The sequence below is a fragment of the Vigna umbellata genome, chromosome 1 (genome assembly GCF_029865625.1).
Source record: "Vigna umbellata cultivar VRB3 chromosome 1, Vumbellata_1.0, whole genome shotgun sequence".
NCBI lineage: Eukaryota > Viridiplantae > Streptophyta > Magnoliopsida > Fabales > Fabaceae > Vigna > Vigna umbellata.
In genome coordinates, this window is record NC_142165.1 from 65058300 (window position 1) to 65077763 (window position 19464).

The 19464-nt window shown below is 35.1% G+C and overlaps 1 long non-coding RNA gene across 17 annotated transcripts; it reads right to left on the reverse strand.

Annotated features, from left to right (window-relative positions):
• Nucleotides 1-2625: 2625 nt before the first annotated feature.
• Nucleotides 2626-17208, reverse strand: LOC148206092 (uncharacterized). Of its 17 annotated transcripts, none has more exons than XR_015783454.1 (9): nt 11646-17208; nt 9542-11072; nt 9327-9453; nt 6538-6661; nt 5402-5527; nt 5265-5299; nt 4980-5072; nt 3214-3450; nt 2626-3130 (listed from the first exon to the last, which is right to left on the reverse strand). It is a non-coding gene; the product is annotated as an uncharacterized LOC148206092 (long non-coding RNA). The 17 variants fall into 17 exon arrangements; XR_015783451.1 differs by having other exon boundaries at nt 4980-5126; XR_015783449.1 differs by having other exon boundaries at nt 4980-5149.
• Between the last annotated feature and the right edge of the window lie 2256 nt (nt 17209-19464).

A 19464-nucleotide genomic window follows, 5' to 3' on the forward strand; every position in this document is an offset into this window, starting at 1 on the left:
TTGTTTATTAACAATTTTGTAGTAGTGTAGCTAAGAATTTGGTTGTTGTTCTTTCAACATAACATATTGTAAGTCCAAGTTTTAGAAAATTCATTATGATTGTAAATTGCATTTTAATGTGTGTGTACTTGCCTAAAAGGAAAACTTGTTAGTAAGGAAAACGAGATCCGATCCAATCTTGTGTTTTCTCTTCTCTACAAGCTCAATATGACCATAAGTTTGTAGGTAAAAGGGACAAAACGTAAAACTATACACGATAGGTTTAAATGTTTACTAATGCTGAATAACATAACAAATTAACGTAACCATATTTTCCATAAAATATTGCATAATTCAGGTGTGCTTTAAGTTTTAACGATGCGAGAATGCATTGTGCAACATGCAATAATCAAACATATAGTACTTGCACTCGGACTAGAAAATCGAAATCACTTCTCCTACGTTGATCGTGGACGTTTGAAGGGCAACAAAACAAGGTTAATCACAAAATGCATTCATGTCATCCGTTGTGAAGAGATAACGTAGAATCTTTGGCAATTTCTCGTATATAAAATGATGAATTAATGGTACACGGGCACGCCTAAGAGAATATGTTAACTTTAAGGTGATGCTACATGGGGACCCAATTCAATAAGACAAAAGATTTGTGGAGCATTAACACGATTATTGGAAGTGTGAGTATGAATTTGCCTCAACGGGAATAAAGGGTTTTCCCTTTTATGCTGTAGGAGACTACGCCAAACAAATATATGATTTGGATTGAAAAGCCTAAAACTTTGGGATGTGACTTAAATATCTTTAATGCTATATTCTAATCATCATTTTCTCAATCGAAAAGGAATACCACACCACTTAAAGAACCTCAAACTTGGAAAATGCATATCATGAGATTCCCAATATATTCCACTAACTTCATCAAAGCAAGAAGTGGAATGGTACTTCAAAATCTATTACTGTCCTTTCTGCCCAATTAAGTTACTTAGCACGTAAAAACAATCTTATTGGATTCATCCTTTAGAACAGTCTTAGTGATAAGTATACAATACATTCCTTAACGAATATTTATTTAGAAAGCAATTTTGTTAAAATATTTAAACCTTTCTTTTATTACGAACTCATACAAAATTCACCTACTAACAAAGAGTACGTTAAAAAACTTATGATAAAAGTATGCTTCTAGTATTTTCATTTTTTTAAAAGAAAAATGATGCAGAAATATCATTTCGGAAATTTTACGTCGTATTAGATATATGCAGATATATATAATGAGAATTAAATACATTTAGTCTAAATTTATTAGATATGTAGCATTTATTGTAATTATACATCGTATTCTCACCTACTACTAGAGAGTAGCGAGACCTCGGGCATTGGACGAAATTCATTTTCCACCGTATAGTGCTGTAAAAATGGTTGTAATCCATGATACAATCCGGTTTATTACAGGTTTGAGTCAGTTTGAGTTTGAAAAAATGTAATTTTTTTTATGCAGATTAGTTTTTAATTTGGCTCACGTAGAACCGGACTCACTCGGATTGAACCCGTGGTGAGCCGGATTGGCTCACCAACCCACCTAATTTAATTTAATTATTTATTATTTTGTTTTTCAATATTACTAGTTAGCATTTTTTTTATTATATTGTAGATGGGATAAGAAAACGATGTATCAAGAGATAAAAATATTATAGATTTATCTATTCAAGACTCTAATATTGTAAATGGACAAGTGATACAAAAATTATCAATATTAAAAACTTATTTGTTCGCCTTTTGTGCTTGTTTTTGAATTACGCTTGCATTGTATGATATTTTTTTTTATTTTGAATTGTCTTTGGAGTTTAACATTATTTTAAAGTGAAATTTATTTAGATTTGAATTAAAAAAATTATATATTTTTTTATTTTAAAAAAATTATAATTAAGTAAGCCAATGAGCGAACCCGTGGTGGGTCGGGCCGGGTTTGAATTTTTCAGCTTGCTAATAAGTGAGTCAGGTTGGGTTGGCTCACTAAGTGACCAACCTGTGGTGGGTCGAGCCAGGTCGAGCCGGGTTACCTGTTTTGACAACTCTACCACCTTATGAGTAGGCTAGGTGCAAGGGATCTTGGCATGGATGTCGTGTTGCCAACGATCTCCTTCTCCTTCTCTTGCTCCTGCTCAGCCATAAACCGGTCCCAATCTTCCGCTTCAGCCTGGTGTTTTCCTCTTTCAGGGCGTCCATCTCCCTTGACTTCTCTTACGAAAATCCTTAAACTCTTGCTACATCCTTGTCCGATTTTCCATGATCATAGTGATGTTAGCTGTAGAGGGGTTGGCTTCTCCAGCAACTCTCGTTCTTGTGGAAACCATACTTGCAAACTTCGTTTCTGGACACAACTAACTTCTCTTCACAGAATACTTGTCGGCCACATGGTGGGCACCAATTGTTCTTGCAAAATTGAACGTACCCTACAAAGTCTCCTTTCACTCAACAAACTCTTCACTACTTGGTACTCATCCTCCAAGCCTCCTTTGCCCTCTATCGAATGATGTATGCTTGTAGAAGATTCTTTGACGCTCAAGTTAGTACTTGGTTAGAGATTTTGATCAAATTTGGATTAATGCGAAAAGTGAAGTCAAAGTACGATTAAAATAATATTTGTAAACATACTTTGTTGACCATGGACCTCATTTAAATGAGCCACAATCATGGGCCCATTGTACCTATTTTTTTGGCTAAGTTATCCAATGCAAGAATGTTTATGGCAAGCAAAAGGAGGTACTGGTAGGTTGTACTGTAGCTCAATGAGCAGCTTCATTATCAAAGAATAGATGCATGCTTTGGTGTGGGAAACATAATACTCGATACCCGGTATTTGGTACCGCTAGTGATCGTTGAACTTATACATTTAGTAGTATAATCCTCAATATCCAACTAGGTGAGCCATCCTTCATAAAATACCTGGTGGTCATCCTTCCATTTATGCGAGCTATAAGTTATCTGGCACTAGGTATCCGGTAAGCGATATCATCACCCCACCAACTCCACGTGCACGTCCTTGGTGCTCAAGCTTTCCAATGACCATTGTTAGAATGTCGTCCCTACCTTGGCCAACAAATGTTCCCTGAGTCTGCTGCTCATCCAACTCATCCTGCATATAACAAAGAACTTTGTTACATAAAACACATGGGATGATAAGTACACAACTAATCAATGTTTAGAATTTGAAATTACAATTGTTGGTGAGATCAAGGCAGCTGAGGAGGATGCCATGTTCCCATCAGACTTAGTCCGAGAAGCCTTCCACATCTCGTACGTAGCAGGTACAGGTGCTAGGTCAGAGGACTCAAGTCCTAAGGCCTCTACTCGGCGCTTTCTCATCTTCCTCTCAAGTAATGCATAACCACCTCATGATAACACGTGTGGTGCATCATTTAACCTTTATCTTTCTTGGGCGGCTAACCTTTTACCCTGTCAAACCATGTATATTGATAACGGTTGAAAAACCGTTATTTTTATGCTTAAATTTGATACCAAAAGCAACCTTTAAGACTTAGAAACTAGCTTGAAATCATATTTTTGCTTTAGTTTTGAGAATAAGAGAGTTGAAAGTGAATTTAATGGTTTTATGCAAGATTCCCTTGATTTTGTAGGCTAATTGAATGATTTGAAAGAAGAATTGAAATACCGAATGATTGGAGTGCTGAAAAGTCAACCAGAAACCAGAAAAGTCAACCAGTCAACCAGAAAAGTCAACCAGTCAACCAGAAAAGTCAATCAGTCAACCAGAATGCTGAAAAACCAACTAGAACGCAGAAAACGTGTGACCGAGTGGCGCTGAGCGGTAAAATACCGTTGAGCAGCACTTTTCAGGTGCCAAAATCACCGCTGAGGGGCAAAAACAACAGCTGGGGGCAAAATGGATCATGCGGTATTACCGCTCAGCGGTAGCGGTAAAATACCGCTGAGCGCCATTCTAAGTGGGCTTGGACCGGTTTTCTTTTGTTTTTATGGGCTTGGACTTGTTTTATGTTATTTTTATGCCCTATTTAAGGACTTGCACGTCCTAGGGTTTGTATCTTTGGCAGAAACGAAGCAAACACTCTCTTTTCACCCCTTGAGGGTAGATTGGGAGATGGTGACAGCTCTCCTCTTCTCTTTCTCGGGTTTTTCTATCTCTTTCATTCTTTCATTATTGTTCATCTAGGTTCACCATGAATATGGTGAACTAAACCTTGTATGTTTGTTGGGGAATCAATGTAATCTTTTGAAGCTCTCATATATGGAATCTGTTTTTACATCTTTTAATTAAGACTTATGCTTTCTTTCATCATTAGTTAGGGTTTTTCCTCTTTGCTTAATGCTTGCATTGTTTAACTCATTCGATGCATGATTATTGGTTTTGTCGATACGGGCACGTACGGGGAAGTCTAGATCCGGAGAATTTCTCCCAATATGATATTGGTTGTCGTTAAGCTCCTGCACTTATGAACTGATCATTAGGAATGCTAGGAATTGTATGAACTCGTGATTAGGGAGAAGCCTTCTAGAAAGGTACTTTAGAGAGTGGCATTAACAATGATGATTTGAATGTTGAATTCCTAAAATATATGAGAGTGGATAAGATGAAATTGACCCCCAACAACATATTCATACATAAATTCCATTGAAAGTGTTTATCTTTTGCTTTTTGCCATTGATCAAAACTTCATGCATACATGTTTATTTTCTGTCTTGCATATTAAACTCCAAATATTTCATCTTTAAGTCTTAGCTAATCACGAAACCACACAACTAAACTAGGCCGTGAGTCCTTTGGGAAGAACGATACTTGGTCTTACCAAGTTTATTACTTGAACGATTCGGTCATACTTGCCGATTGAAAAACAACTTTGTGACATCATATTTTGGTGTTCATAAATTTGTCCATCATATATTCATAAGTGTAAAATCACAATTAAATGCATTAACTAACTATAGAAATATGTTAAGAAACAAACCTGTCAGTCCCTAGACTCTCTAGACGAACGAAACTGCATCCACTCCTCCTCAGTTATTCTGTACTTATCATAGGGAGACTTATGTTTTTTTGTCTCCAAAGACATATAGACGTGTTAGTCTTGTCTTGAAATCCCTCCATCTGATCCCTGTATGGGATACCACTTTCTTTCTAATTTGACCAATGTTTAGAATATCAAAATGTTGCTATTTAAAACAGAGACCATGTTAATGGCGTAATAAGAACAAAGTAAACAATATATCAAATTTCTTTTAAGTAAACATACCTGAATGTCTTGCCATAGAAGGTTCTTGTCGACCTCTGGAACGTCATCCCAAGATGCAAGAACGATAGAAACATGAGTTTTTGATAACATATCCAGATAACTCCTAAACTTATCAGCATGTGGCCCTAAAGGCAGACCTGATCTCGGGTCAATCTCGACATGTATCCTCTTCGTCACAATGCGTCGAAATGTCACATCGGGCAATCGTGTCATAGATCGACCACATTCGCTCTTTCCTGATCCTGATCACAAGCTCGACATACCTGAAAAGTACAAGGTTAGTACTACATCAAATATGATAAATACAACAACATTTAAAGGATATAAAAAAATAACACAAAACCTATTAGGATATTGTTTTCTCCCATATCCCTTCATTGTGATCACTCTGAATTGCATGGATGTCATATGCTACATCATCCACCTTATCTTCAATGGGTCTTGATGTAAAAGATATTGTCTCAAGTATATCAAGAGAATCTTCATCATCATATCCGTGCATGATTTTTTCTTCCAATATCACTGATCATTTTTTATTTGTTGGATTATTTACATAGAATATTTGTTTTGCTTGGCTAGACAAAATAAATGGTTCATCAATGTAATTCATCTTGTTAAGGTCCACCAATGTGAAACCAAAGTCATTTGTCATGACACCAGATTTTATATCAACCCATTTACACTTGAAACTAAGACTCTAAAACTAACATAATCAACTTCCCATATTTTTTTTATTATTCCAAAGTAACTCGTGGATGCTGTGATTGGATTTTTGTCTTTAGAACTAGCATAGTGCATAACCTCAGCTTGTGGTGTTACCCCACTATTTTGAACTCTACTTTTGTCATCTTCTACCTTTGTCTGAAAAGAAATATTATTTACATAGTACCCACCATATGTAATCACATTTGTGTTCGGCCAATGAGCTAGCCTGAGTAGACTTTCAGAAACATTTGGAGTCACATAAATCTTTTTCTTAAACCATTGTAAGAAGGTTTTGATATGTTCATTAAGATTCCATTTTTCACTCATTCTTGGGTGTGTTGACTTTATTTCATTAACGTGTTCAGAAATAAAAGGAATCACATCAACAGTGTTGTTTAAATTGTATAAATGAGCTTGATCAACTTTTTTTCTATTGACACTTTCAATTTTCACACCTCGAACACCCTTTCCTTCACATTTTCCTTCACGTCTGCTCTGAGGAAGTCTCACTGGTTCACAACTTGCCATATAACTTGAACAAAATTCAATGCCTTCTTCCGCAACGTACCTCTCTATGATTGAAGCTTCTAGTCGATACTGATTCTTGACATATCACTTTAAGATCTTCATGTATCTCTCAACAGGGTACATCCATCTTATGAAAACTGGCCCACATATTCGAACTTTTCTGACTAGATAAACAATCAAATGAATCATCATATCAAAAAAAGAAGGTGGAAAATACATTTCAAATTCACACAATAGTCTCATTCCTTCATTTTCTAAATCATCTAAAACTCAAGGGTCAACAACTTTCTTGCAAATGACATTAAAGAACAAACTCAGACTTGTCAGAATACCTCTAACAGAAGCAGGTAATATGCCTCAAATAACAATTGGTAACAATTGTTGCATCAATACATGACAATCATGAGAATTTAAACCAACTAACTTTAACTTTTGCATAGAAACAAAGTTACTAATATTTGAAGAATAACCTTGTGGAACCTTCACACTTCTTAAACACTTACAAAAACTTTGTTTTTCTTTTTTAAAAAGAGTGTGACAGGCTGGGGACAGATAGAACCGATTCCCATGTCAGCCAAATCTTGTCATGCTTTTATTCCATCCTTGGTCTTTCCTTTTATGTTTATAAAGGTTCGATGACACTATCACAAACATTTTTTTCAATGTGCATCACATCTATACAATGTCGTACATCAAGTTTACATAAATATGGAAGATTAAAAAACATTGACCGTTTCTTCCAAATGTTTTTCTCAATGGTCTTTTTGTGATGTTTTCCGAAGACAATGTTAATGTTTTTGACTTCTTTGTACACTTCTTCACTATTGCGGGGTTTGGACACAACATCATCCTAAGCAGTTCCATTAAATGCGTTTTTCAATCTACGGTAAGGGTTATTACAAGGAAGGAATTTTCGATGTCTTGTATATACCGTCTTTTAACCATGCTTCAATTGAAGGTAACTAGTGTTTTCTTCACAAATGGGACATGCAAAACGACCTTTAATACTGTAACCGCTCAAGTTTCCATATGTTGGGAAATCATTTATAGTGCAAAACAACATTGCACGCAAACAAAAAGTTTCTTGAAAATCTGAATCGAACACTTCGACCCCTTCCTCCCACAACATTTTCAAATCATCAATTAAAGGTTTCAAGTAAACATCAATGTCATTTCCCGGTTGTCTAGGACTAAATATCATCATTGACACATCACATATTTTCTCTTCATGCACAACAAAGGAGAAAGATTGTATATCATCAACATAAATGAGCATGAACTGTGTTTGCTACTTAAGTTTCCATAAGGATTCATACCATTAGTTGCAAGTGCAAGTCTTAAATTTCTTGGATCTGCATAAAATTCTAGAAATGTTTCATCGATCTTCTTCCATTGTGGTGAATCAAATAGGTGTCGAAGAAGATTAGCGCACATACGTTTCAACCTAACGATATTATAGGCAAATACCATCATTACCTTCATCACTAGCGTTTCTCTCAATTTTCTTTATAAACCATGATAAAACACATGTTGGACAATACTTTAGTGAAACAAACTGCTTTATATACAAAACACAATCATTAGGACAAACATGTATCTTTTGATATTCCAGACTTATTGGACATAAAATTTTCTTTGCCTCATAATTATGAATATGTAGAGTATTATTTTCTGAAAGTATCTCCTTCAACAACTCCAACAACTCTGTGAAACTTTTGTTGGTCCATCCATTCCTTGCTTTTAAACTAAACAACTTCAAAGTTGTAGACAGACGTGTAAAGTTGGAGCATCTTGGTTAGTTCTGTTGTTCTGAATCATTTATAAGATAATCATACAAATAAGCTCTTCCAAAAAAATTTTCACCAACATCACGTATCATGTCCTCTAAATGATCACTTAACCATTCTTCCACACAATACGTTCCTCATGACGTCGTAGGCTGGTCTAATACTTCTTCATACCAAGTCCAAAAGGTATAAGTTCTCTTTATACCGAAGATGAATAGATGGTCACACATATTACCTAAGTCTTGGAGTATTTGATTAAGACAATGAACACAAAGACCAAAATATGTCCCGTTCACAAACTTTGCATTTTGTTCAACATATTGTAGGAACTCTGAAACACTCTTTTCATATTCTTCAATGATGCGACGTTCATTCATATAACTTCGACCCATACTATGTTTGTAATATAATTCATCAGTCTCAATTTTTTAACTCTCACAAAGTTAGGCTCTACCCATTCAGAAAAATTATTTTTAATAATTTGCTAAGACACATGCAAAGAAGTCTAACATGATAAATTTGATAAGATTTCGGCAACATTTCGCATTGGTCTCCGAAATACATGAAATGAGAGCGGTTAGGGATGACCACAATCAAATATGCATCCGCAAAACAACACAAATAATCTGAACCAAAATTTTATCAACCTTATCCATAAACTCCAATGTACATATTATAGCAAATTGTGAAAAATAATTTTCCCAAACTGTCCGATCGGACAATTCAAAATTTAATACAAACGATTAAAAGATTACTCATTTGTGTTAAATCTTAAATGGAAACTAAGTTTCACCCAATGATTTCATACTTATAATATATTCAAAATAAACTCAACAATATATTACAAAATTTCAATCTAAAAAGTTAACTTAACATGCCAATCATAATAACACAACAAAATTTATCAAATAATGCAAAATCACATCAAATAATCATATCTCCCAAAATTAAAATTCATATATGTTATAACTAACAACACAAGCACATGCATACCCAAAACCTAATCATGCATACACAAAAAACTAACAACAAGAAAATTAACCTTCTTAATGGATGAAAAATGCAGTGGAGGGAAATGGAGGAGTGGGAAAGCGTTCTGGAGACTGCACCACCGTTCAAAAACGCATAAAATATGGCCTTAAAATTGCCGCCCAAGAACATGCCAAGAACTGCACTAAAACGCAACGAAAACACATTTTAATCAGTTCAAATGGAAGATAATTCATCAAAGAGTATTGCAAATGGGAGAAATCAAACCTGAATGTGTAGGTGGAGGAGAGAAATCACGAGGGAGGAAGACGATGAACAATGCGCATAACTGCTGTTTGACTGTGTGGGTGGTAGCAATAACACTTTAGATGTTAGAACCCGTCCCAGCCGACGTCTATATGCCTTTACATGTCTGCCCCCTACCTAGCCGATGTGTAAGAGGTTTAAAATATTAATTTTGGCGAAATCATTTCACGTTCGGGTTGGGGGACAGACGGCTAAAGCCTATTTAGACGTCGGGGCTGACTAACAAACGTCTAAGGACAATGGAACAGTGACTTTTGGGCTACTTCTGCAAGCAATTTGGTGTCTGGGTTGGGGGGCGAAAGTATAAAGAGGCTTTAGACGTTGGCCCCCTACCTCAGACGTCTAAACCTAATAAAAAATTGTATTTTTTAATTTTCTCGCATGTTTTTGGCATCCATTGAGGGGGGCCTGACGTGTATACATATTTAGACGTCAGGGACCCTTCATAGTCGACGTCTAAATAGTTTTTTAATTTATTAAACTGTCACCGATCATTTTTAAGGTTGAATTTCCAGTGGTCGAATGTTATACGTATGACGTTAAAGGCCTTTTTTTTGCACTAGTGCGAAATGAAAAAAGAAACTGCTAAAAATCATCTACTCAAATTTAGATTTAATCACACACTTAACAATCTCAAACTAAAATAAACATAACGTTCATAATGTAAATCTGAAAAAAAAAAGCCAGAAAAAAAGTGAACAAAAGAGACTCAAAACAGAAAGACAAACTGTATAACATACTAGAACATGTTTATACAAAATTAATACAAGAAATAGAAAATTAAAACTATCTAAACAACCTAAAATAGAACAATCTACAAACATAAAAGTCCTCACAAACTAAAACAAAGCTAAAACTAAAACAAACCTAAACCTAACACAATCAGAGATAAATAAATTTGTTTTCCAAATTTTTAACTAAAGCAACAGAAAACAAAGACAAAGATGTACTAGAAATAGAAAAAACCAGGATTGACTAGCTAGCTCTCCACCCTTACACTGGAGAGACACATTGTCCTCAACGTGTGAAGAGGAAAAACAGGCCAACAATAATTATTCAACAAGAAACAGAAATAAAAGACAAAAAAAAAATTAAAATTACAAAGATAAAGGAGGAGGAAGGCTTGTTTAGATGGGCCACAAATCAAATTTTGTTTTCTTTATTTTTATGAAAAAGAGCATATTTTCTATCCTACTCTTTATTATACTACTTAAGACTACACTAATTACTACCAATATATTATTAAAAATAGAAAGCAAGAAGAAAGGCTTATCAGTGTGTCCACTGTGTTCAGCTAGGGTGTGTAGTGGCTCCATGGGTGCCTTGATTTCCTCCTTCCAAGCCATTTGATGTAGCATCAATAGCTCTTCATCTAGTGAAGGTTTTTGCTTCTGCATTTTCCAGGTGTTCTGCTGTAGAAGCAGTAACTCACCTCCTTCAGCAACCAGGACTGCATCATTGCTATCAACATCCACATCCTCATTTACTTCTACTACAAAATCATGAAATTCAAAGTTAGCATGTGACTCAACATAATAACAATTGGAGCAGCTATAAGAGGGTTAAAATATGATTATATCTTAGAGTTTATTTCAATACAAATAGAGAAAAAACTAGATTCACGACTATATTTAAATTTTTTTGACAGTTTGTTGAATCAAACTTTAATTCTAAATTTAAAAAGTCTTCATATTTTTCACTTGATATTTCAAAGTCAGCATGTGCATCAAAATCAATGCCAACATTAATAGGTGAATCATCAGTTATGAAATTAGTGTGCTCTGTAGCTTCAACTTTAAAATCAAAATTTAATTCAGCCACAATAAGATCTGATGCAGTATGAGGTTCAATATTAAAATCACAACCATAATGCACAATTTCTTTTAAATCAAAAACTATCAGTATTGGCATTGTCAAAGTCAAGTTTCAAATTAGGTGTTGAAGAAATAGTGCAAATAGAATCAAAAACACAATCAAAATCATCGGTAGTGTTAGAATCAAATTCAACATTCTGCATATCTAAATGTTGTGGTGTTTTTGAAGGTTGTTTCAAATCATTAATTACTGCTTGTGCTTCATTCGATTCCCTTGCCAATTTTGCTACCACCTTCCTTCCACATATATGCCATACAGTCTAGAGAGTATACATTTTGCTGCTCTTGTCCACAAAATTAGAGCTTCCAAGGTTGATTTGTATGTTGGTAAAACTGTGGTGTAGAGTATACAATGGCTGAAGTGGTTGGATTCTCAACAGCTTGAAACACATTGGCAGAAGCTGCCCCCAGTGGTGCTTCGTTGGTTGTTGCCTCTTTTTCCTCTTCAACTATCCTTGTCAGCTTATTGACAACAGCTACCATTTAAGCCACTTGAGCAGTAATTCCTTGAAGTTTTGATGATGGAATGCCATGCTGCAGCTGGTCACAAAATTGTGGTTGCCATGAGTACTAGAAATCTGATGCTCTGGTTCATAGAATTGTGGCTGCCATGGTTGCATTGGATGTAAATTTGTTTTGCTTTGGTGCAACATAGTGAGTCCCCAGTGTTAGTGGTTGTTCTTGCTGTATATGCCAGAATGGTTGCTCACAATATGGTTGAAAATATGGTGGTTGTTGCTGCTAGAAAGGTTGATTAAATGGCTGCAAAGAATGCTTAAGAAAAGGCTCATAACACAAGTTAAAAGTGTGGTTGAGCATTGTGAGGAAAAGAGCAGTTATGATATGCAAACGAGTAATTCATGACATAAGATGCATACTAAAACAACACAAACAAACTAAGAAAACCATTATTACAGAATTCAAAATTTTAGAATAGAAAATAAAAACCATACAAACTATATGAATATAAGGACAACTATGCAAGCTAAAACTAAAGTTGCCATTTCCCCGACAAGCTAAAACTTAAGTTGCCATTTCCACGACAATGACTCCATTTTGTCATAAGCCTTTTTATCGCAAAAAGGCCAACAAAAGCCAAGAAATCCCCTAATGTAGTATAGGGTAACCATGGTATCAAATCCATGGAAATGGTTCTTATTAAGCTTTAGATTGTATAGTTAACCTTACTAAAACCAAAATGCAATGTATAAAATGAACGAAACTATCGAAATGAACATAAATGTATACACTGAGAAATGCAAAATGCTATGGAAGATACTACTAGAATACTAAAATGATGTGGAATGAGTCTAATAGTATTTAATTGGTAAAGAAGATGCAAAGAATGCAAGAACTCCAAATGGGTATCAACTGTTATGCATGCAGGTTGGAGACTAAAAGATAAATGAGAGCAAGAACTTCAAAGCACGAATATAATGCAGATGCTGGATTAATTCAATGTAATATGCTAAAGATTACAAAATGTTGACCAACTTAAACAAAATGCAAAAAATATAAGATCAACAAGCAACAAAGTTTGATAGTGAAACTACGTTAATCATAAAATTGATCCAAAGGCAAAGACAAAAATTACAGAAAACACATTCAGAATTTTAAAGTTTGTAACTGTGAAATAAAATAAACAACACAATGCAAAAAAAAAAAAATCCAGAACTCAATATCTTGACTCATTTAGTGTATTGAATTGTGACCTGACTCAAAAAGGCATCTTAGGAAAGAAAAACCCACTTTGAGGTCGTTATAGATTCTCGGTTAGAGACCAAAAATGTGCAATTTCACAATTCAAATCCCGAATAACCTCAACAATTTGGTTCTTAAATAAAATAATCACAAAGAGAATGAATAGAACTTAAAGAATGACTATACATGCTTAGAGAATTTACGAAAAAATGGAATACAGTACAAGAAATTAAACCATTTAGAAAAAGATTCAAGAATTTAAAGCAAGAATCAAAAGAAACCATAACTAATAACAAACATAGTAAAGGATATAAAAATGGAAGAAAAAAGCAAGAAAGTAATTGAATTTTGTATTCTATTAAGTTCAAAACATTAAATTGGTTGTTAGGTAGCCATGTAGAATATGTTTAATTTATTACATTGGCTGGATTTACATCAGTTTTAAAATCGATGTAATGTATCCTAAACATCCGATGTTGTATATCATTTTTGGAGTAGTGTAAGCAGCAATATACTCAGTTGAGTTACAAGTGGCAAAGTAAAAATATTTATAATTAGGTTGATTAGTGGGACTTTATATGCACACAGCAGAATCGAGAAGATCTTGGTCAGGAAGGACGATCCCATCTTAAGATCACCATTAAATAACATTACTCTTTAAGCAACATAAAGGACTAATCATATAGTTAAGGATATCAGACTTGACTAATCTAGGTCCATCCAGATAAAAGTCCACAAGGTAAAAGATTGTTCAGTGATTACTCCATTTTTAACTATTCTGACAATTGTTGATTGGAGTGTCATAGTATCTTTGTAGGCAAAACCAGACATCCTCCTTCGAGATACAAAATGGATTCGAGAAGAGGAGCATATACAAGGCATAAGAGACTAACATGTAGGACTAATTTCAACCCTTATAAGTATATTTGATGCCCACTGTGAGGTCGAGGTGAACTCGAAGGATTTTTATGGTTTCTACACAGACTATGGCAGACTACGCGAAAGACCAAGTTCATGACGAAGAGAATGACAACACTACCATTGAGATTACCTAATTGATGAAGCTCCAAAGGAGCTACTTGAGCTCAAAAAGCACAATGTTAAAGAGATGGATGCTCTGCATGAAGAAAACACTAAGATGAAGAGAAAATTAAAGGAGGCAAGAACTTATATGGTTCTTCTAGGAAGACCGTTGTCTCGAACAAGAACCCAAGAAGTAGGGAATCCAGGTAAGTAGAGAGGAATCCGAACAAGAGTGTATAAAATTGGAAGAGTAAGAAATTTCTGATTGAATGCATTGATGTTCCATTACAATTGTACAATTGTTTATATAACAAAAGACTACCAGAGTTGACTAATTATGTCTTATAACAGAATTAACTACTCTTTACAATATTATGTAACAATCCCCTCCTCTTGAGAAAGTCCTTATCCTCAAGGATTGAAATTAGGACTAAAATTGGGAAATTTTTTAAAACTCCATGTAGCATCTTCAGTCATCTAATGTTTCCATTTAACCAGCACTTTAGTGACAGCCATGTTGCCTTTCTTCACAGTTGTTCTATCAAGGATGGCTTATGGTTCCCTGGTGGCAGCTTCCTCCTCTATTAGTGGGCAGTTTGTTGAAGTGTGTGCATTTCCCACTGACTTCTTTTACTGTGAAACATGAAAAACATTATGTATTAAAGAATTGACTGGTAATTGTACCTTATAAGCTACTGCACCAATCTTCTCAAAGATAGGATAAGGCCCATAGTATTTAGGAGCCAGTTTCGCATTGCTTCTAAATGCTATAGAGATTTGTTTGTATGGGTGAAGTCTGACATAAACCAAATCTCCAATCTGAAATTCTCTTTCTGATCTATGTTTATCGCCAACTGTTTCATCCTTTCTTGTGCTCTCTTCATATGGAATTTGGCTAGCCTAAGGATCTGCTCCTGTTTTTGCAAACTTTTGTCAAGCAATTCCACCTTAACTTCCCCTGGTAGGTATGGTAAATGAATAGGAGGGGTCTTTTCCATACATAATTTTATAGAGACTTGCTTTTATAAAACTATGGTAAGTTGTGTTATACCACCATTCAGTCAATGGAAGTCATTTGGACCATTGTCTAGGTTCATCACAGCACATGCATCATTATGGACAGTTTTGTAGTATGAAATGCACTAAATTAAAACTCGAATTCAACACAAATTAAAAATGATTGGTCACTAACTCAATTACAATGCTTCCAATCACAAATTAGCAACAAATAAACACTACTCTAACTCCTAATTGATAACGGTTAAATATACTATTATCTGTGATTCAATTTTGATACTAAACACACCTTTTTTGACTTAGAAACTTGCTTGAACTCATGTTTTTGCTTTAGTTTTGCAAATAAGTGAGTAGAGGTTATACTTTATGATTTTATCACTAAATTCTCTTTATTTTGTAGCTAATAATGTGCCTAGAAGAATCTCCAACAATATATAGAGCTGTATAGAGCTGAATCAGCCATAAAAGCAGCCAAAACAGCAAAAAAAGTGAGTTTTGGAATGCTACCACTGGGGCTGAGCGCCCCTGAGCGCCAGTTTCAGTCCCACACCACGCCTGGGCGCCCTTCCAGGGGTGCTGAGCGCTGGGTTTCTCGCAGTTTCACCCGAGCGCTCTAAATGAGGGCGCTGAGAGCGTGTTGGACTTGGACCGGTTTTCTATTATTTTTATTTGCTATTTAAGGACTTGGACGTCCTAGGGATTGTATCTCTTGATGGCTGGAGCACCGAAACACACTTTTCACCCCTTGGAGGCAAATTTGGGGATGTGGGAGCTCTCCTCTTCAATTTCTAGGGTTTTTCTATCTCTTTTATTCCATTGTTCATCTAGTTTCCCCATGACAAGGGGGAACTAAATTCAATTTGTTGTTGGGGAAGATGTAACCGCTAAACTCTCATGTATTTGAATTGATTCCAATTTATTTATGCTTCTTTCATCAATTGTTAGGGTAATTCTTCTTCGCTCAATGCTTGTTATGTTTAACTCATTCATGGCATGATGTGTGATTTGCATGAGTACCGGGAGGTATCTTACAATTCATGTTCTAGAGAATTGCTCCCAAAAGCATTATTGCTCAGGGATAGGGATATGAGTTTTGGTCGTCTTAAGCTTCTAATCGAAATGCAAAATTAATTATTAGGGATGCAAGAGATTGTGGTCTAGTAATTAAGGATAGACTTTCTTCGTCGAGGGATCGAGTTTTAAGTACTTTAGAAAGTGACGTTAACAATTGAATGAAGAAGATGAATTCTTATATGCATGAGAGTAAACTAGGTGAAATCTAAACCCCAACAACATACTCATCTCATATTTTCAACTTCATCCATTCATTCTAGTGTTTAGCCTCAATTGATCAATTTGCATTCATATTTACTTTCTTGTTTTGCATTCAAAAACCCAAAAATTATTCTTCTTAAGTCTTAATTAGTTAAGCAATTACACAACTGTATAGTGCCGTGAGTCCTTTGGGATACGATACTTGGTCTTATCATTTTATATTACTTGATACGATTCGGTACACTTGCTGATATCTTAACACTAATCCAACACAAGTTAACCAACTACGTGAAGATTAACCATGTTTTCATAATTGCAAACTAAGCGAATGCAATGCACAAGTTCAATCAATTCTGCACCATACAATTCAATCAACTAAGTGAAAATTAATCACCAATTAGGCAACTAAGCATATACACAATAGCAAGCGCAAAACAGATTGAATATTGAGCCAAATCAGAGCACCAAAATCACAAAATCACAATTTCAACTCAGAAATCTCATGGAACAATGCAATCTCGTTTATGACCAACCAAGCATACTTAAGTTACCATTAAAACGAAACTCAAACAACATAACGAAATGGAATTAGAGCACATAAAATGTGACAGCAACAACAAATGAAATTGAAACGTAAATGCAAAGCTTTAAACGAAATTGAAAACGCAATTGGAAGCAAGGAACGAATATAGAAACGCAATTGTAATTAAAAACGTAAACGAGATTCAATACAAGAAAGCAAACCTAAACCCCCCACAAAGGGCGGGAGGGAGGGGGGTTGGAGGTGGAAGAAAACGCCTAAATGCTCCAAACCCTAAAGGAGAAAACGAAAAATGAAGGAGAGAGCTTCCCAAATATGATTTGGGGTTTTTAAAAGGACAAAAGACGAAGATACCCTCTATATAGGTTTCTTACAAAATATTGACCAAAAATAGGCCCAAAAGTCAAATCTGGTCAAAACTAAAATCATTAAAATTACAAAACGAAATTAAATGATGTTGGTAACCCTCTTAAAGTACTAATCATAATTCCAAAATTGTTCTACAATTAATAATGAAAATAATTAGATTGAGATAATCCAAATTAATTAAAAATATGAATTACTGATCAAATTGAGCCTAATTAGTGAAATTGAGACAATAATGGAGAATTAAACACAATTCACTAATATCATTTGGTGTGAAAAACTAACTAAATAGTATAAAATAATGATTCATTAGGTTTGAACCCCTTGGACTACCATAAACTCTTTCCAAAATTGACTTATAAAGATGGGGTCCCTATCACTTGTGATTGTAGCGGGAAATCCGTGTAGTTTGAAGATATTATCTAGGAAACATTGTGCCACTGTTGCACCTGTGTAAGGATGTTGTAATGCCATGAAATGGGTGACTTTACTCAATCTGTCCACAACAACAAAAATCACTTGTTTGCCAAAAGAGTTAGGTAACCCTTATATGAAATCCATAGTAATATGCTGCCATATATGGTCTGGGACGGGTAATGGTTGTAGCAATCCGGGTGAGGCAGTCGTGTCATATTTGTTCCTTTGGAAAACTTTGCATTGTTGCACAAATCTCTTAATGTCCTTGGTCATACCTTTCCAATATACTACAAATTTTGCCCTATAAAGTGTAGAATCTCTTCCTGAATGCCCTCCGCAAGCACTGGCATGGAAACATACTAGAAGTTGTTGTCTTATTCTTTTATCCTTACCCACTATCAATTTCCTTTTCCTCCTCAATTCTTCCCTCTGCCATGAGAAATGTTTGTGGGTGTTATTGTTCACTTGTAACTCTATAATGACTCTTTTCACGTCAATATCCGTTTACCAGGTGTCTCTTATGGAATTTAATAACTCAAAAGTAGATTGATGGATAAGGAGAGTTGAACATCCTATTCTAGATAAGGCATTCGTAGCTACATTTTCACGCCCTTGTTTGTATTCAATATTGAAATCAAATTCCATCAACTTAACGAGCCATTTTTGTTGAAAAGTTGTCGACAACCTTTGATCTAGGATATACTTGAGGCTTTGATGATCTATTTTGATAGTAAACCTTTTAGGGAGTAAGTAGTGCCACCACTTCTGTACAACAAAAACAACTCCCAACAGCTCTTTTTCATATGTGGACAATGCTAGCTGCTGTGAGTTAAAGCTCCTACGGATGTATGTTATAGGGTACTGGTCTTGCATTAAAACAACTCCCACTCCTTGCACAAACACATCTACTTGTAAAATAAAGTATTTAGAGAAATTAGGCAAAGCCAAGAAAAGTGTGTTACTTAGCTGAGTTTTCAGTTTCTGAAAAGTACCCTTGGTTTCTTTCGTCCATTTAAATCCCTCATTCTTGAGCATATCATGTAATGGTCTGACTATGGTGCTATAATTGTGGACAAATCTTTTGTAATGGCCTGCTAAACCCAAGAATCCTCTTAGTTGTTTCACAGATTGTGGTAATGGCCATTGTTGAACAACAGTTATCTTTGTTGGATAAGTGAACACTCCTTCTTCAGAAATGAAATGTCCCAAATATTCTACCCTTGTCACACCAAAGTAGCACTTGGATTTCTTAGCAAATAGAGAATGGGTCCTTAATGTTGACAGAACTTTATATAAATGAATTAAATGCTCTTCAGGGATGTGTTGTAAACTAAGATATCATCAAAAGATATGAGAACAAATTTCCTTAAGAATTCCTGGAATATTGCATTCATGAGCCCTTGAAAAGTGACAGGCGCATTGGTTAGCCCGAAGGGCATAACTAAATATTCATAGTGCCTTGAGTGTGTCTTGAAAGTTGTCTTGTGTAGATCCTCTTCCACCATTCAGACTTGATTATATCCAAATCGTAAATCCAGCTTAGAAAAGAATTTCGAACCATGTAATTCATTTAGTAAATCATAAACTAAGGGAATGGGAAACCTGTTTTTTACTGTCCTCTTATTCAATTCCCTGTAATCTATGCAAAGGTGTCAACCTCCATCTTTTTT